This window comes from Aedes aegypti, unplaced genomic scaffold, assembly GCF_002204515.2.
Source record: "Aedes aegypti strain LVP_AGWG unplaced genomic scaffold, AaegL5.0 Primary Assembly AGWG_AaegL5_hic_scaff_1797_PBJ_arrow, whole genome shotgun sequence".
NCBI lineage: Eukaryota > Metazoa > Arthropoda > Insecta > Diptera > Culicidae > Aedes > Aedes aegypti.
In genome coordinates, this window is record NW_018735264.1 from 1 (window position 1) to 21147 (window position 21147).

The 21147-nt window shown below is 36.1% G+C and overlaps 1 long non-coding RNA gene and 1 pseudogene across 1 annotated transcript; both read left to right on the top strand.

The window, feature by feature from the left end:
* The first annotated feature begins 4647 nt into the window (after window positions 1–4647).
* LOC110680771 lies at window positions 4648–14186 on the top strand (annotated as a pseudogene).
* Window positions 14187–14657: 471 nt separating this feature from the next.
* LOC110680772 lies at window positions 14658–15243 on the top strand. The gene is made up of 2 exons (XR_002502980.1): window positions 14658–14811; window positions 14876–15243. It is a non-coding gene; the product is annotated as an uncharacterized LOC110680772 (long non-coding RNA).
* The last annotated feature ends 5904 nt before the right edge of the window (window positions 15244–21147 follow it).

Below are 21147 nucleotides of genomic sequence, written 5' to 3' on the forward strand. Positions count from 1 at the left end.
GTGGTTGTTCCACACATATGTGCCGCTCGTTAAAAGACTAAATTCGTTCCAACTTGCTAGTTCGCATTTCTCTCGTCGGCTTCGCTGCGATTCTAATCCATCTTGTCATTGTCATTAACTTTTTCGTTACTTCCTTTTTACACTCTGAGGTATTAGATATTGTGTAATTCCACTGCCAAAAGTCTTGTACACAAATAGCCAATTGATCACGTTTATTATAGTAAGTGAACAGAAAGAGCTCATAGCGATGTGATTTAAAAACCCTATTGAGTAAAGCTTGCGATGAGAAAATTACTCAGGAATTTTGGCATAGCATCTACCGACATATGCAGTTTCGCAGATGAATTCCAACTCGGGGCAATAATTATGGGGTACAGGGAAAGAGAAACCCAACGAAACGAAAAACAAAGTCCAATAGCTAGAGACCGTAGAGTGCTCGTATGAGACTTCTTCCGGAAATATATAGTCCGCCGAGCGGAACTCTACGAGAACTAGACACACGTTTACACGTCATCAATAGCGCGAAGCGACCACCTTAAAAGATTTTTAACTAGGAAGAAGTACGAATGTGACCGCAGCAAATTTTTGCCTGCTCTAAGATTTAGTAGTGACCAACACATACAAGCATCTAGCCCGTTCAAGACGGCAGGACGTTAGGCATACGATTTGGTCGTTTCGATTGTGTTGTTCCACTACAGTAAATGGCCCTTGCTGATCCTTAGAATACAAAGGGAAGGCAATTATGAAATTTGTAAAAAAGATCAACTTTGGAATGTCGGCTCCGTTATGTCTAGTGGACGCTTGAGTTTTGAATATAAACCGTGTCAGGTAATAGAACAGATAGTCACATTATCGACAGAGGTGGTATAATTGTACAAATACTGAACATGTAAGTAATCAAGCTGGTGATTGATAGAATTCGTGTACAACTCGTCGTGTCCCAGAACGACGTGAAATATACAAATTCCATGATTGTTTGTCGTTGTTAATCTCTAGAGAGGGAATGGTGTGAAGTGTACATGAGAATATAAATGTATCACTGAGTGTTTATCTCGGAGCCTAAGAATCATCGAGGTTTGGTCGAAAATACAGAGTTGCGGTCATGTAATCATAAGCTTGGTTCGGTGGTTCAAGTTACAGTTTTCGAAAACCCAACACAATCGAAACGACAAATCGTTGCCTACACGGTAAAAAATCAGCACGTTCGATTGAATAGATTGATCACTTGACTCAATTCAAAACACCAATCACCATGATTTGAAGAGTTTCAACTTTGGATTTGCTCTACTGTGTCTAGAACTAGACTCTGAAGTGAAAAGTCGTTGATTTTGAACATCATGTCTTTTGTATGAGAGCAATCATTGACAACTCGTTGTAGAAAGTGATTGAGATCAATTCAATCCATTTCAACAGATGCGAGTTAGTGTCGAGGTAAGACACTAGACTTGCACTCCGAAGGTTGGTGGTTCAAATCTGGGTCAGGCGGAAATGTTTATTTTAATTTATTTTTTATTTCAAATCAAAACATGCAACGTTGAATTCAAGTGCTGTTACCTTGATTTTGTCCAGATTCAACAGTAGTGCAAATCCAAGTGCAGAACTATTGATAGCATGGTGTCTATTTTTTACCGTGTAACGTCCTGGTCTTGAACGGCTAGATGTTGTAGTGTTGGTCACTACTAACACTAGACAGGCAAAAATTTTTCGCCTCGACCTGTTAACTATATTGTTCGGCGTATGTAACAGTTCTATCGATCGTTGGCATATTTTCGGAGATTGATACGAAATTGACGTTACTTATTGGATTTTTTCGCGTCTAATATCGCATACCCCTAATTTGCCCAAGTGATCATTCGAACTGAAGTTAGATTTCTTTGCCAATTATATTCTACATTTATAAGGTTTAATCACCGCATGACTTTATTATTATTAAAATTCATTGGCTTTTTTCGGTGAATACAATATCTATACTCAGAGTGAAAGGGAGTAACGAAAGTAATGAAATGACAAGATGGATAGAATCGCAAGCGAGCGACGAGAGAAATGAATAGAAGTTGAAAATTTGTTTTTAACAGAGGGCCATATGTGTGAACAACACAATCGAAACGACAAATCGTTGCCTAACGTCCTGGTCTTGAACGGCTAGATGTTGTAGTGTTGGTCACTACTAACACTAGACAGGCAAAAATTTGTCGCCTCGACCTGTTAACTATATTGTTCGGCGTATGTAACAGTTCTATCGATCGTTGGCATATTTTCGGAGATTGATACGAAATTGACGTTACTTATTGGATTTTTTCGCGTCTAATATCGCATACCCCTAATTTGCCCAAGTGATCATTCGAACTGAAGTTAGATTTCTTTGCCAATTGTTGTTCACACATATGGCCCTCTGTTAAAAACAAATTTTCAACTTCTATTCATTTCTCTCGTCGCTCGCTTGCGATTCTATCCATCTTGTCATTTCATTACTTTCGTTACTCCCTTTCACTCTGAGTATAGATATTGTATTTCACCGAAAAAAGCCAATGAATTTTAATAATAATAAAGTCATGCGGTGATTAAACCTTATAAATGTAGAATATTAATTGGCAAAGGAAATCTAACTTCAGTTCGATGATCACTTTGGGCAAATTAGGGGGTATGCGATATTAGACGCGAAAAATCCAATAAGGTAACGTCAATTTCGTATTCAATCTCCGAATAATATGCCACACGATCGATTAGAACTTGTTACATACGCCGAAACAATATAGTTAACAGGTCGGAGGCGACCAATTTTTGCCTGGTCTAGTTTAGTAGTGAACCACACTACAACATCTAGCCGTCAAGACCAGGGGACGTTAGGCAACGATTTGTCGTTTCGATTGTGTTTGTTCACACATATGGCCTCTGTTAAAAACAAATTTTTCAACTTCTATTCATTTTCTCTCGTCGCTCGCTTGCGATTCTATCCATCTTGTCATTTCATTACTTTTCGTTACTCCCTTTCACTTGAGTATAGATATTGTATTCACCGAAAAAGCCAATGAATTTAATAATAATAAAGTTTCATGCGGTCTTATTAAACCTTATAAATGTAGAATATAATTGGCAAAGAAATCTAACTTCAGTTCGAATGATCACTTGGGCAAATTAGGGGTATGCGATATTAGACGCGAAAAAATCCAATAAGTAACGTCAATTTCGTATCAATCTCCGAAAATATGCCAACGATCGATAGAACTGTTACATACGCGAACAATATAGTTAACAGGTCGAGGCGACAAATTTTTGCCTGTCTAGTGTTAGTAGTGACCAACACTACAACATCTAGCCGTTCAAGACCAGACGTTAGGCAACGATTTGTCGTTTCGATTGTGTTGTTCACACATATGGCCCTCTGTTAAAAAACAAATTTTCAACTTCTATTCATTTCTCTCGTCGCTCGCTTGCGATTCTATCCATCTTGTCATTTCATTACTTTCGTTACTCCCTTTCACTCTGAGTATAGATATTGTATTCACCGAAAAAAGCCAATGAATTTTAATAATAATAAAGTCATGCGGTGATTAAACCTTATAAATGTAGAATATAATTGGCAAAGAAATCTAACTTCAGTTCGAATGATCACTTGGGCAAATTAGGGGTATGCGATATTAGACGCGAAAAAATCCAATAAGTAACGTCAATTTCGTATCAATCTCCGAAATATGCCAACGATCGATAGAACTGTTACATACGCCGAACAATATAGTTAACAGGTCGAGGCGACAAATTTTTGCCTGTCTAGTGTTAGTAGTGACCAACACTACAACATCTAGCCGTTCAAGACCAGGACGTTAGGCAACGATTTGTCGTTTCGATTGTGTTGTTCACACATATGGCCCTCTGTTAAAAACAAATTTTCAACTTCTATTCATTTCTCTCGTCGCTCGCTTGCGATTCTATCCATCTTGTCATTTCATTACTTTCGTTACTCCCTTTCACTCTGAGTATAGATATTGTATTCACCGAAAAAAGCCAATGAATTTTAATAATAATAAAGTCATGCGGTGATTAAACCTTATAAAATGTAGAATATGTATGAATGAAAAAATTACTATAAAAACTTAAGTCCATTTTTCGCAAAACTAGGGTTTTGTCACTTACACCCCTTTGCTTATAACACCCTCAGTTCCACCGATCGAGCTGAAATTTTGAAAAGTTTTTATGAGACCCAAATCGGATCGCAGACTGCAGCAAGAACCTAAATTTTGTTCCACACTATTGCCTCCTATACCCTTACATTACAATCAACGCACCAATCTTAACAAGCACATCAGATGCACGAAAGAACGTATTAGTGCAACTTCGGTAGCATCGTGTATGTGAATAATTTATAGTTGGTCTAGTAGTGAATAATCAACAAAGCAGATCGCCTCCCATAGGCTGTTGGAAACTTTTATCAGCATTAGGTATGCGGCTAAGCGTTTGGCTATCTTAGCGGCTTTTATATAGTTTGATCAGCTGTTCAGTGTTTCGTATATCATCACCGCATAGAATTTTAACTTTGTCTCTGTTCTATTCTAGTGGGTCGGAAGTAGAAGTTTGTATCAGAATCAGAACAAATCCCTGAATGACACACTTTCGTTATCAATTTTGGTAAACAACAGATGATTGGACTATCATCATAATAGTAGCGGTTCTACGACTGGATGGTGTGTATATCAGAGCCAACAATGACCTTCTTATAAATATAAAAGTAAATGCAAAATCAGTCCTCGTCGTCAGTTCAGCAGTGAACTTGCTTATTCTACATCAATTTTATGTATTGTGTTCCGTGTTCGTGCTCAGTGTTGTGTGCAGTCATCATTTGGAAGTGCACTCAGATATTCGCATCAAAATACAAGTTGATGATCATATCAGTAAAATCGATCAATATCTAGGCACTTAACAGCCAATAGCTATCAGATATAACGGTTTAGAGTGATATTTGAATCCTTAAGTGATTTGTGATATTATAGAAGAATAATGGCCTCTGAGCGTAGATTAACCCAATTCCGAAACTGTCGCTTATTGAGAAATCATCAATTGGTGCGAGATGATCTGTGGGGTTCGTGATGGTAAAATAATTGATCCCGAGAAGGTGTTTTTCGACGAAAAACGACAGGCTCATGTTCAGATTGATTGTAAAGGAGCAATCTTGGCGCCAGGATTCATAGACTTACAAATCAATGGTAAGTGCGTTGCAATATGGTGAGCGATTGATTATTGAACCTAAGAAATAAGTTTATAGTTTAGCATGTTCGTGAGATGAATTTGAAATGTTATCGATAAATCGAACTCGTCTTGCGGGATATTAATTCTAATCATTTGACTGGTTTAACAAAATTTCTGGAAAGAGAAGAAAATCTGAACGTTATTGCAAACAAGCCAAATAATTTCAAACAAGGTTTTCTAATGCATTATAAAAATCTCGCCTATATTACCATATGTAGAGTCGGCCAGAAATGGTCCCGTCAGAAACTGTTTGAATTGCTTTGAATGACTACAAATAATCTGAATAAGAAAACTTGTGAGATATTGCGCTATTAACTAAAACAAATAGAGACCACTCAGAAACCAATAAATACTAGGGCCTTTAAAAAGGAATCCTTAGAGATTTAGACCAGACAATTCTTAGAAAAATTTTCTCAAAATTACCTCTGGAAATTTCTTAAGGAAATTCTCAGTTCAGGAATCTATTGGTTCTGCCATGATTTTTTCCAGGATTCTCCCAAGGTTTTTGTTTTGGACTTTCCAAAAACTATCCGTACTTTCTGATATTCTAGGAATCCCTCCACAATGTTTGTTTAGGACAGTGGTCACCAAACTGCGGCCCGCGGGCCGCATGCGGCCCTCAACCAGGTTTTGTGCGCCCGTGGAGGGATTTTGCATATTGGAGTAGTGTGGCCCGCATGTTGTGATTTCAGAATTTCAAAATTTATAATTTGTAAAGTCTAGCAATCTTTTCCTGTAGTGGGCCATTCGATTAATTTTAGGATTTTCTTCTTTGCTATGTGTTGAGCAAGGGAATGGCTAGCGAGAAACTAAGAGAAATGGATACAGTTTCTTGTTTCTGGAGTTGTTCAGAACCAAAGTTTCTCCAAATATTGATATCATCTTTTCCTCAAGAAAGAAAGTGGTTTTTTCAAGTAGTTCTATTTTGGTTATACAATTTCGCTGAAGTTTTAGGTTAGCTGTGGCTAAGGATTTCACGATGTGGAGGTTAATTGTTGTTATTATTCTAGTGCTGTAATTACTCTATTCAAAAGAATATTAAAGATCATAGAATTTTGTCAAAGCTAGTTTAATATTTTCGCTTAAGGGGGCAGGATGCGTCGCTGATTTTGGAATTTTCAAAAGCAGTTTTTTCGTTCAAAATAAAGAAAATTTACAGGAAAATGTGTTCACAGTATACTACTCTCTAACCAAAACACAGTGAACACTTTTTCATCGAATAATTTTTAGTTTTGACCAGAAAAACTGCGTCTGAAGTTTCGATGATGACGATGATTACGCATGACGGAGCGTTGAACGTTAATCTGTTGAATCGGTACTGGATTGTTTATCTCATGATGATTTACTTCCGGAAATCCCATACAAATATACATTACACGTGAATTTTCATGATTTTCATATAAAACGAGTTATAACGAATATCAACGATGAATAATAACGGTCTCATTGCATTCTAGAATGCTTGCAATTTTGAATTCAAACATCCGCCAATATTACTTGCATCTTGAATGTAAAATTGCAAACGAGTATGCTCGGTTCTCACGACCGAACTCTGAACAATCTGCCAATAATGCACATGAATGGATCTACAGCTCGGTCATTTCATGTGCATAATTTATTTTTCAGTGTAAAATCATGTACAGAGCGGTTTCGCTTGCAAAATTTTTTAGAAGAGGACGTTTTTTTTTTGCAATGTTTGATATAATAGATGTGTTTGTATGATCTATCACTGAACAATTTATTGCAAATGGCTTTACATGATTCAAGCTAAAAATACGTGGCGTGTAAATCTAATATATATTTGATGTGTAATTCTTGACATTTATCTTTTCGCGAAGGACGAACTCTTGATATTCCAAGGACAATGGTATTACTAGGAAAGATTATTAAAACCACTAGAAACTGTCGAACACAAAAGGCATGCAAATTTCCGAAGTCACCTGTCGACTCCGATAATAAGCCAGTCAAGTTGAGTAACAACTATCGAAAAATTAGACTGACAGAGTTGTGCCGAGCGAATTTTTTTGGTATTCTAGTCGAGTCGTATTGATAGGACTTATAAAATAGATATTTTTACATCTTGTGGCCCGCGACATGTTTTAAGAGCAAAGCGGTGGCCCACCTAGCTAGTTAGGCTGAGGACCACTGTATTATAAAATGTAGAATTTCAATAGAAAAGCAACCCGTTTTGTGAAATGAGCGTTCGAGAAGCAGCCACAAGATGTACAGTCACCTCTCCAAAACTCGATAATGAAGAGACCATAGAGTTAGGAAAATATCGAGTTTCAGAACACTGAACCAGTGTAAATGCGATTCAAGAGACCATCGGGGTAGCCATGAACACCAAATTTTAATATGGTTCTCTAACTCGTTATTGAAATATGGAAATTCGGACACATTTCAGTGCATACGATTTTTGGTACATAATGTAACCCACCATAAAAATTCCTCCCCTTGGTTATGCGACCTTGCCATCCATTAGCCCATATGACGGAACCAAAGGCGTAACCTGTAGTGGTATCACATTTGGCATTTTTTGCTTAAAGCCGCGTCATAATTTATATGGCATAGACGCAATAATATCTCGGATGTGATCAAACGGACATTCCTGCATCATTGATAGAATTGATGCCCATTTCAAATGACCTGTCGTTCGACACGAGGTCTATCCGAAATTTAGTTCGCTATGGGTTGATCACTAATAATTTTGAACACAGGAAATCGACAGCAAGCTCATCGATTTTAAATCGACCAACTTGAACATGATGATCATGACGCAAGATAATCATAAGTTAAACACACTGAATCCGTGTTGGGTGATGATCCATAGCACCCATAGGTTGACGCATACGAATTTGAAATGGAAAGCTTTAGGAACTTATGTGGAAAACTATGGAATTCATGTTGTCGGTTGATAAATCAGTCCATGAAGCAAAACTAATGAATTGAATACACACGAAGTTTGTAAGAAAATCACAACAAATCGATATAGACGTTCATGAATCGATCCATAATTTTAAACACACGGATCAAGCGTGTGGATTTTTTTTCAGTGATACCTCATGCAAACCATCGGGCACAGACAAACAGACGTAACACTTAGAACAAATCTCGATCCAAATCATAGTCACGAGGACATGTACGCCCAATGCTAGAATTAGTGTATTTGGCCGACGGGCCAACAGATGGCGGAAGTGTGTAAACGTCAAACGCGAACAAAAACGATGCGAGCGCTGCGGGTGGCGGATTGGCCACCTACCATATTTTTAAATCGACCGTTAAAAAGGTGGTCGATGGACAATGATGAGAGTGTGACGTCTGTTTGTCTGTGCATCGGGGTTCATTTTTAATTTGAACATCTAGTCACCCTATATACGCGTTTCTGGTTACCTCTTTCTCTGTTTTGTTTTGATTCTGCGTTCCGTTCCATAACGTTCCTTTTCACGTTACCCCGTTCCATCTAAATGACGTTTGAACCATTTTTAATCTGAACGATGTGCAAAGTAGCGGGGTACAAATTAAAAAGTGTTCAGATTAAGTGTGGTCAAACCAACGGAGGTACCCGGTAGTGGTCCGGCAAACTTCGTCTTGCCATCAAGTAGGCTGTCGAAAAATGGTATGCAATGGACTATGCACGGGTTCACTATTTGACGTTTTAGCGGTGCCGTGTTATTTATGTCACCATGGCAACGTAGTGAATTCGGCACCGCTCAAACGTCAAATTAGTGAACTCGTGCATTGATCCATGAACCAATGCACGAGTTCACTATTTGACGTTTTAGCGTGCCGTGTTATTTACGTGACCATGGGAACAAGTGAATTCGCACCGCTCAAACGTCAAATTAGTGAACCCGTGCATAGGTCCGTTGGACCGATTAGGTGTGTCTAAACTAAATTTTAAAACCGATTAGGTGTGTCTAAACTAAATTTTTAAAACCACCTTATAAACATCTGATGAACTCCTACTAGAAAAAAAATCTGAACGCTTGAGGAAGTCTTTAAGGATTCTTAGATACATTGCTGAATTATTGGGAAATTTACCAAATGAAATTCTGGGAATTTCCGGAAGGAATTCTTGACAAAACTCGAGCACAATCTCTGAAGAACTTTTCAAGAATAATCGGAGGAATCACTGAGTTGATACATGTAGCATTTTTTTTAACTCTAGATAAACTTTTTGAAAAATTCATGGAAAACTTATTTGAAATAATACTCTAGAGTTCTTCGGAGAATCCGATGAAGTGATCCCAGGAGTAAACGATGAGTTAACGATCCCAGGAGTAAACAATTATTTAGAGGAAATTTCTGGAGGAACTTCATAAGAATAAGGAACCACAGGTGGGGGCAAGTGAAAAGTTTATATTTTTTGAACAATAACTTCAAAAACTAACAGTTACAATCACGATTTCTATTACCATTGTTAAACTGTTAAAGCGTCCCAATGAACAATAACATAAGTAACATGTAAACAAAGAAAAATTTATTCTTGTTACTTGAATTTTCTTCTGTTCAGTTATGTTTGTTGAAATGATTCGACAACATTATAACTGAAACATTTCCAATGTTAGTTCTTACATCATGGACAGCAATTGCATTTCTGCTCTGTAGAATTCCACCGCTCGTTTATTTGTTTTTAAGAAAATCGAATGTGATGTCGGATAACTCTTCAAGAAAAATTAAACGGAATGCTTCAATAAAGTATTTAGAAACTTTTTAATGTGGATACACCTATACACCATTTTTATATTTTGTACTTGCTTTTCATAGACATTCCACAAGATTTCCGTGCGTTCTATTATATTGACACTTTTCAATTCAACGTATTCTTTTAATCGGCTGCCGAAGTAAAACTTTATGAATATCGTAATATTTAGCAAGCTTTTTTAAGAGAAGTTCCATAATTCGGCCATTGATAATAGCATTTAACGCTTTGAGTACAGTGTTTCTTGAACTATCAGCACGTTCTGTTGTTTCTATGATATTGTGAACCTTTTATACTTATAGCTGTCTAAAGAGAAAACACAAATTCAATCTCTAATGAGAAACTTTTCACTTTACCCCACGTGATTAGAAAATTGACAGTATTTCAATTTAGTTATTTTTAAGTGTAGGGGGAGATCCCCAGTACCGGACAGCACCAATACCGGACAAAGTCGAAAAATTGAGAAATCATGGTCCAATCAAAATGGTGTATTAGTAGAAAAGAAAGCTATTATGGAGACTAATGTTTGCGTAGAATAACACATCCTTGAAATATGTATGCCTTTTTAGAAAGTAGAAATGGTTGAAAATCTTTAAAAATTGACGTATCGCCATAATTTTTGAGCCTATTTAGTAACTATTTTGAAAATGACAAAATACTTTGCATCACGCAAGCATGATCGAACCTAATTCCTAATTTGATAGTATGAATGTATTTTGAACCATAATTAAACTAAATGTGGACAAATTATAATTTTGGGTTAAGCAGATTCCCCCAGATTCGGACAACTTGATTTATTATATGATATCTTTGTAATTATTGCACCAGTGTCTCAAAATACATTCATTTTTCATGGATTCTGTCGATCATAGTATCAAACATGCAATAAAATTAAGAAAAATGAACATTCAGAACAACATCGTAAAATGTTGCTATTTTTCATCATATATGAAAGAGGTTTTTGATAGACATCTTGCAAAATAAGAAAAACTCAATTTCTTCTTGTAAATGTTGCAAGTGCATTGAATTGGCAATTATTTACTATTCCTATAGTAAAAACATTCAATGGTGATCAAATTTACAGAATTCTAAGCATTTCCAGATTGTGTCCGGAATTGGGGTGCCACCTTTCAAATATCGATCAATTTGGTACTAAAATACATCACCAAAATGCAATGTCAAAATCATATTTATATTTTCAAATTTATTTTTGTACTACTTTATTTTTGTAATATTTATCATAAATGAGGAACAGGAACACATAAACCAATATTTTTTGAATTATGAATTTAATGGCTTAAGTGTCCGGTACTGGGGGATCTCCCCCTATGTCGAATTTATTCTAATTTTTTTTTATTGCAGTTTAAAACTATCAGAGGGGACAACTTAGAAGTGGTACAGTAAATTGTTATTAGCAACTTTTTTCCACTGAAAATATCAAAATAAGATGCACCCCGTCAACTTGTTACGGAGTGATAGTTGACAGGTTAACAATATTTCGCTCTATTATGCAATAAAGGCTGAAAAATCTCAGAAATCTCTTACCTATCGTAATGTTCTTAATGGCGTCAAAGGTTTACGCATGAGTTTAAAACGTTTAATTCACATATTCAGTAAAATATACCAATTATTTTCACTTATCCCATTCCCCCACTTGCCCCGCGGTACCTTATAGACGGCTCGCTGTGAGGTGTTCGTTTCAGCGTGCTTTTTACATAGTCGGGGGTCTATGAACCCCCTGTTGTAACACGAGGGCACAGATAACAGATGTTTATGTTAGAACAAAAATCTTCTGAGAACTTGTGTAAATATTCAAACTAAAACACGTTGAAAACACTAGCGCCGTCACACAACGTATTGCTGCAATCAGTGGTGAATAGAAGTATCTTGAAATGTTTCATATTCACCACCGACATCACTATGGGAACTTAGCGATAACAGCGCCACCACGATGTTGCTACTTGTGTTGCCACTTAAAATCACCATTAATTGTCTTACACAGTTTTACAATCGGACATAAACATCTGTTATCTGTGACGAGGGTTTAGGAGATCTTTAATAAGGAATCCCTGGAACAATTACTTGTACTTAAGGAATCGATGGAAAATCTCTTGGAAAGAATTCCCCAGATTTATCGGCATTTAATGGAGGATTTTTAAAGAGATACTGGGGGATAATTACTGGGAAATTTGAAGTAGCAACACCATGGAAAATTCTTATTGCATACTAGAAAAAATCTATAAACATACATTTGTTCGAAACCCCTGGAAAATTTACCAAAAGAATCTCAAGAGTAAATTTTGGCAGGAGAATTTTTGAAGAAATTTTTTAAAATTACTGAAGAATCAGTGTTGGACCTTGTTGGACTATTAACAGATTTCCCGAAGGAGTTGTTTCAACTACCTTTTGGAGTTGTACCGAGGTAATCCTTTAGAATAATTCATATGTTGAATATGCTAATTTTTAGATAAGGTACCGTGGGGAAAGTGGGTAAGGGAATTTGCATAGTTTGAGATTCTTCAAATTCTAGAGACTTTAAATTGAAACAAAAGAGGTTGTGTATATTTTTTAGCTCGACTCCCACCAAATATAAGCAGCATGCTGAAAATTTGATTTTTATGAAAATTGAAGAAAAAAATACAGAAAAAGTTTTTGAAAAATGTCTCCTTACCCCAAAAGTGGGGTAAGTCCCCTCCTCAAAAGTGGGGCAAGTGAAAAGTTTACCGTTTTGAACAATAAATTCAAAAAACAAACAGTTTATATTCACGATTTCTATTAGCTTTAACATTTGTTAAGGCTTCCCAATGAACAATGACATAAGAGTAACATGCAAAAAAAAAGAAAATGTTATTCTTTTCACTTGAATTTTCTTCTGTTCAGTTATGTTAGTTGAAATGATTCGACCAACATTATAACTGCAACATTTTCCAATGTTAGTGTTACATTATAGGGCAGCAATTGCATTTCTGCTCTGTAGAATTTCAACCGCTCGTTATTTGTTTTTGAGAAAGTCGGATATGACGTCGGATAACTCTTCCGGGAGAAATCAAACGGGAATCCTTCAATAACGTATTTAGAATCTTTTTATGTGGATAGACCTATACCCCATTTTATTGTTTTAAACTAGTTTTACAAAGACATTCCACGAGATTTCTGTGTGTTCTCTAAAATTGCAACTTTTCAAGTCAACGTATTCCTTTTAATTGGCTGCCCGAAGTAGACATATTAGAAATTCCATGATTTCTAATAGCTTTTAACGCTTGAGTATAGTGTTTCTTGAATTATCAGCACGTTATGTTTTTCTATGATAATTGCGAACCATGTTTACTTATGGGCTACTTAAAGAGAAAACACAAATTCAATCTCTAATGATAAACTTTTCACTTGCCCCACCTGATAAGAAAATTGACGGTGGTTAAATTTAGTTATTTTAGGTCTACCGCGAATTAATTCTAAAACTTTTTTATTGCAGTTTAAAACTGTCACAGAGGACAACTAAAAAGTGGTACAGGAAATTATTTTCCACAACTTTTTTTTCACTGAAAATATTAAAATAAGATTGTACGCCGCCAACATGTACGGAGTAACAGTTGACAGGTTAACAATTTTCGCTCTATATGCAATAAAGGCTGAAAAATCTCAGAAATCTCTTACCTATCGTAATGCTCTCAATGGCCTCAAAGGTTTACGCATGAGTTCAAAACGTTAATTCACTTATTCAGTAAAATATATCAATTGTTTTCACTTAACCCTATTTACCCACTTGCCCCGCGGTACCTTATAAGCTTGAAAACAGTTAGCTCACAAAGAGCCATAATATAAAAGCTGAGCAACATTTCCTTGGTTTGGTACAATAAAATGACAGTTTACATCAGCTGATTTTTACAATAATCTCATGGTTTTTTAAACTTTCTAGGAGGATATGGAGTTGATTTTTCCTATGACATTGCAACCGTCGAGCAGGGAATTGCCAAAGGTATCCAAAGGTCTTCTTACGCATGGGGTCACTTCCTATTGTCCAACATTGGTCACATCTCCACCTGAGACGTATCACACGGTGCTGCCAAAGATATCCAAAAAACAGGTGGTCACCACAGGTGCCACTATCTTGGGATGTCACGTAGAAGGCCCATTTATAAACAGTAGCAAAAAGGGAGCTCATCCACAAGAATGCATCAAGGAATTCGATCAGGTTAGTGAAAACACTTTTATAGCATTTTTCTTTTTTTTCTTATCTAATTGATTGTTCCACAAGGGCCTTCCAAACGCTACTAGACGTGTATGGATCACTTGACAACGTGTGCATCGTTACTCTTGCTCCCGGAGAAGGAAGATGCATCGGAAGTGATTCGTGAGCTTAGCAATCGTGGTATCACTGTATCAGTCGGCCACTCGATGGCTAACCTTCATGATGGTGAAGTCGCAGTGCAGCATGGTGCAAAGCTTATAACGCATCTGTTCAACGCTATGCTACCGGTAAATTTTAATTGCACTTCTGCTTGGAAGCGTGACGTGCCACTAATTGATTATTTACTCACACAGTTTCCATCATCGCGATCCTGGATTGGTAGGTTTGCTGACTACGGACAATATCCCAGCAGATAACCTGGTCTACTTTGGCATTATCTCTGACGGAGTGCACACTCATCCTGCTGCGCTCAGAATTGCTTACAAGACTCATCCCGATGGACTCATTTTGGTTACGGATTGCCATTTCGGCCATGGGCTTAACTGAGGGTAGACATAGAATCGGACAGATGGATATTGAGGTGCGCCGTGGTCGAGCTTATGTCGCTAATACTGATACTCTATGCGGAAGCATCGCACCGATGGATGAATGCATACAGTTTTTTCCAAAAAAGCTTCAAGTAAGAGATGTTATATTTGACAAAGTGGAGACGTCATATTGTACTTGTATCTTTTTTCTTTCAGACTGCTCAATTGAATACGCTTTAGAGGCTGCATCATTACATCCTGCCAAATGTTTAGGCATTGAAGACCAGAAGGGCACGCTTAAATATGGAGCTGATGCAGATTTCGTTATTTTGGATGATTCATTGAATGTACTGTCCACATGGATTGCCGGAGATTGCGTTTATGAGAACGAGTCTTTGTTATCCCCAAAACTTGATGCTACTTATAGAACGAATAACATCGTATAAAATTATTAGAATGTTAGGTTGTTGTAGACCAATGACAATTTGCCGTATAATCTAAGTCAACCATTCCGAAGTTAATATTATTAGCGCAACAAAAAAAAACAATTTCAGTTGAAATAAATTTGAATCGTTTTTACAAAATCCCAGTAAAATGAGAATACCATCAGTGTACCAGTATCGCTCATGCCCCTATTTCCGCTCACAAGTGTAAAAATTGATTTTTCGTGTCAAAAACCAACATTTTTCGCGCGATATATTCTAGCAATACTAACAACTTTAAATGAAGTCGTCTGACATTATTTCATTTGATAAATATTTCTTTATATTCAAAACACAGTCCTTCGTGAGCGGTTATTGGACCACTAGGTATTTTTGTGTGTTCCATAACCGCTCATGCCAGGAAAATTGACAAAAATTTAAAAAAAATGTCGATTTTAGAAAACAGCCTTCTTTAATGCAGTAGTAGGCCATGGTTTGATCATAAAAAATATCAGGATAAATAACGAAATTCGAAGTAATGCATTTTTCAGTAAGTTCGTCCCGAAATCTCTTTAACGTGAGCGGAAATAGGAACACTTAGATGCAGTAACAAATGCAATTCAATATTTTTTTATGAAAGTTTTTCAAATTTCTTTTTATTTTGCCCCTGATTACCTATACTTGGAGCTACATTGTGACATGAAATAGTTTTGATCGATACAATAGTTATTTTATAATAAACATTTGAACACATAGCTTCCCTTAAATGAGCGGAATCTGGTGCACTGATGGTATTACATATTTAGAATTCACGTCCTGAAATATATAGATAGGAGGGCCAGTGTGGGCAGAATATGCAGATCTTCTTCTTGGTATTAACGTCCTCACCGAGACAGAGCCTGCTTCTCAGCTTAGTGTTCTTATGAGCAATTCCAAAGTTATTAACTGAGAGCTTTCTTTGCCAAAGTTGCCATTTTCGCATTCGTATATCGTGTGGCACGTACGATGAGACTCTATGCTCAGAGAAGTCATGGAAATTTTCATTACGAAAAGATCATGGACCGACCGGGAATCGAATCCAGACACCTTCAGCATGGGCTTTGCTTTGTAGCCGCGGACTCTAACCACTACCCATGATTCGTATAACCTTAAAGCCCGTTAGAAATTATATACTCCAAATAGCCACCAACGCATCGTGTTAAAATTTTTAAAACCCAAATTTAGTACTATGTATTACATTTTTCCACCAGAGTTTGTAATCCTTTGACAGATACGTGTATTTTGACCTCAATTGTAAGCCGCACACTGGGGCAGAATCGAAAAAACGCGGAAACAACCTATAGTTCATCGGAATGAAGAGATAGACGTTGGTGTCTTCAGCGAAAATGGTCCTTTTCAAATGATATCGATTTTTTTTACATTAAGTCATATATTTTTGTATTATTCGCATAAATGGCTTATATGCCATTTCGGCCAAATGACATTTTAGGTGTATGGTTTCTTCGGCAAAGTTGTTCATTGTTTTTATGCTGAACATTATTGCTGAAGACGTCAAATTTCCAAGGCCTACTATTTTTAAAATATAGGTAATTTTTAAGAAAATGGTTGCTCAAAAACGTAAAATTTGAGTTTTGCATGTATTTTTTCAATTAAATGTCATATATCGCCTATGACTGTGTCATTTATTGGCATAAAGCAGGGGCCCAGATAGCCGTAGCGGTAAACGCGCCAGCTATTCCAGCAAGACCAAGCTGAGGGTCGTGGGTTCGAATCCCACCGGTCGAGGATCTTTTCGGGTTGGAAATTTTCTCGACTTTCCCAGGGCATAGAGTATCTTCGTACCTGCCACAACGATATACGCATGCAAAATGGTCATTGGCACAGTAAGCTCTCAGTTAATAACTGTGGAAGTGCTCATAAGAACACTAAGCTGAGAAGCAGGCTTTGTCCCAGTGGGGACGTAACGCCAGAAAGAAGAAGAAAGAAGGTCTGGTAAAAATTGGATGTTAAAAATAAAATTTTGTTTGATTTTTCAAAGAATATTCCAAAAAACAGGGATATTGCGTATAGGCATTCTTGCGATCGGCAAGTTGTTTTCAAATCGTCATCCACTTACGAATGGTCAGAGCATTATTGTCTTTTAATTTCTAGGATATGATCTGCGATATATTTTTTCTATGCGATCTGATAGTATGCTAAGCTTATAAAAAGGTTAAAAATATTCTACATCACAATGAAGCAGTTTTCCAATGAAACAAAAGTTCAAAATAATAATTAACATTCTTGTGGTTCACTGGTAGCTAAATTTACTCAAATATGTGTTATATACATTGTCTTTACATTGCTCTATTCGCAAAATGCCATAAGCGCCAGACTCATATTAACCATTTCGGTCGAATGACAATTTAGGTATGTATATGATTTCTCGGCAAATTTGATCGTTATTTTATGACATTAATTGATCAAGATGTAAATTTCCAAAGCCCCACTATTTTTGAAAAACTGATAAAATTGTTTTGAGTACTATATTCGGTTTCTCCGTACTACGCTTATGGCGAATAGAAAATACATAATCATGTATGTTATAAATATTTAAGTAAATGTAACCCCCAGTAAACCGCAAAGATGTTAATTATTATTATGAACTTTGTTTTCATTGGAAAACTGCTATAATAGTTTTGAAACTTTTTATAAGCTTAGCATACTTCCAGATCGCTTATAAAAAATATATCGAATATCATATCCTAGAAAATAATACACAATAACGCTCTGACCTTTCGTAAGTGGATGGCGACGAAAACACTGCCCGAAATTACCCGATCGCAAAAATGGCCTATTCGTAATATCTCTGTTTATTGAAAATATTCTTTGAAAAATCAAACAAATTTTTTTTTACCATCAAATTTGTACCACACCTGCTTTATGCCAATACATTTCATAGTCATAGGCGATATATTGCACTTTATGTGAAAAAATACATGAGCGGTTCCATTTGAATTCGAATATCGGTTTACTTTTGTATTTTTTGATTTGGCTGAAATTTGGCATATGCTTTCTTTATACCCAAAAATGCCTATTTGCATCATCGGTTCGCCATTTTTACCCTAGCGTTACTTTTGGGAAGGGCCTAAGAAAAAAGCCTTAACAATTTTCAAAAAATTAAAACTCAGAAACTATTTGTCTGATCGGTTTGGTTTCTTCCGCAAAGTTTTAGGTTATTGTTGGAACTATCTGTAAAAAATATACACAGTGAAAAAAAAAAATGTAATTATATTTTTTTTGGAAAATAAAGCTTAAAAATCCATTTTCACAAAAATCGTTTTCTTGATTTATTTTATTTTTTTATATTTTAAAGTAGACAAAAAATTGAGTCTTTTGCACAGTGGGTCAAGACGGAGAAATCATGGACAAAAAAGTTATGATTTAAAAAAAAAGGTGAATTTGTTGAAAATGGTCATAATAAACTTTTCAAATGTTTCGGTAGCAATTAGCAAAATTTTTTCATATACTTTTTTGTTGAAAATTTTGCGTACTTTCATAAAATCGGGTCGAAAAGCATTCTAAAAGTTTATTTAGACCATATTGAAAAATCAACCTTTTTTTAAAAAATCATAACTTTTTTGCCCATGATTTCCATCTTGACCCACTGTGCAAAAGACTTCATTTTTTGTCTACTTTAACATATAAAAAAATCAAAAACACGATTTTTGAGAAAATTGATTTATAAGCTTAATTTTCGATATATAAAAAAATACAACATTTCTTTTTACAGTGTATATTTTTTTTCCAGATAGTCCCAACAATAACCTAAAACTTTGCGGAAGACTCCAAACTGATCGGACAAACCGTTTCTAAGTTATTTTATAATGACGAAAATTGAAAATTATATCATAATTTTGTATTAAATCGCTGTATCTTTAAAACGGTACAAGTTAGCCTGATTTTTTCCGTATACCTTTTTTGTTGTAAATTTTGCGTACTTTCATAAAATCGAGTTTAAAAATATTTAAAAAGTTTATTATGACCATTTTCAAAAATTCACCTTTTTTTAAAAATATAACTTTTTGTCCATGATTTCTCCATCTTGACCCACTGTGTAAAAGACTTCATTTTTTGTCTACTTTAACATATAAAAAAAAAATCAGAAGTACGATTTTTGAGAAAATTGATTTTAAGCTTTATTTTCGATATATAAAAAAATACAACATTTTTTTTACAGTGTATTTTTTTTTTCAGATAGTCCCAACAATAACCTAAAACTTTGCGGAAGGCACCAAACTGATCGGACAAACCGTTTCTAAGTTAAATTTTTTGAAAATTATAAAGGATTTTTTTCTTAGGCCTTTTCAAAAGTAAGGCTAGAGTCAAAATGGCGAGCCGATGATGCAAAAAGGCATTTTTGGGCATAAAGAAAGCATGTGAAAAATTTCATCCAAATCAAAAAATATAAAATGAAATTTGGGAAAAAAGTCGTCATTTTCTGTGGAACCGCTCACATGCAAAACTCAAATATTACGTACTTGTTTTAATTATGAATCGTAGTTTACGGCCAACCAGCCGAGTGGAAGTTTAACAACTACCGAAAAGCTAAAAAATTAATGTAATGTTTAGCTTTTCGGTAGTTGTCAAATATTACGGTTTTTTTAGCACCATTTAGAAAAAAATGTCTATATTTAAAAATATAGGCCTTGGAAATTGACGTCTTCACAATAATTATCAGCATAAAAATGAACAACTTTGCCGAAGAAACCATCCACCTAAAATGCATTTGACCGAAATGCAATATGAGCCATTATGCGAATAATACAGAAATATATGACTTTTATCAAAAAATCTTCTCAATTAAAGGACCATTTTCGTTGAAGACACCAAACGTCTATCTTTCCATGAAGAATTATAGGTTGTTTCCGCGTTTTTTCGATTCTGCCCCAGTGTGGGCCGTCTTTAGTGTCGTCAAGTCGAGTGTAGTATACGACACAGAAGACGGCCTTGCAGTCGTGGTCGAAATACGCGTATCTGTCAATGGATACAAACTCTAGTGGAATTAAATGGTATAGTAAAAAGGACATTTCCATAGCCGAGTGATAATATTCCGCGGCTATAAAGCAAAGCCATGCTGAAGGTGTCTGGGTTCGATTCCCGGTCGGTCAATGATATTTTCGTAATAGAATTTTGTTGACTTCCCTGGGCATAGAGTATCATCGTACCTGCTACACGATATACAAATGCGAAAATGACAACTTTGGCAAAGAAAGCTCTCAGTTAATAACAGTGGAAGTGCTCGTTGAACACTAAGCTGAGAAGCAAGCTCTGTCCCAGTAAGAACGTAACTCCAAGAAGAAGAATCTTTACGCACGGTGTGTTTAAAAATATTAATAACTTTCAAGTGTTATAGTTTCAACTTTGACGTCTTTTAAACGATAAAACATTTTTGATGGAACTTCCGGTTGTCCGACATTTCGCGGTAAACCATTGCGCGGTCAACCATTTCGCGGTGTACCATTTCGCGGCTTGTATCATTTGGCGGTTTACCGTTTTGCGGTTGGTACCATTTCGCGGTATGTCATTTCGTGGTCTATACCATTTCGCGGTGTGGGTTTTCCTATGAGTTGCACTGAAAATTGTTGGCATTATCACTAATAACATTTTCATCGGTGATTTACCCTTCTTTTGAACACAGGCCGTCCTTCAAATTGCACTGTTAAGATATATGAAACTTCTTGGTACAATCCGCGAAACGGTACACCGCGAAATAATACTGACCGCGAAATAACATGCCGCCAAATGGTACCAACCGCGAAATGTCGTACCGCGAAATGGCACGCCGCGAAATCGTATACCGCGAAGTGGATTACCGCAAAATGTTATACAATCGGAACTTCCACTTCACGATGATTAAACCATTTTCATAAACAAAAATTGGAATTCACTGTGGCTATCATATAAATTCGCCAAATTTAACTAATTTCGCGGTATTTCACTGGATTTAATAAGTTTCGCGGCAAAGTCCAAATTTCGCGGAATTTCCATTGTCCCTAGTCATAAGTGACTAGCGGGGGTGGGGTT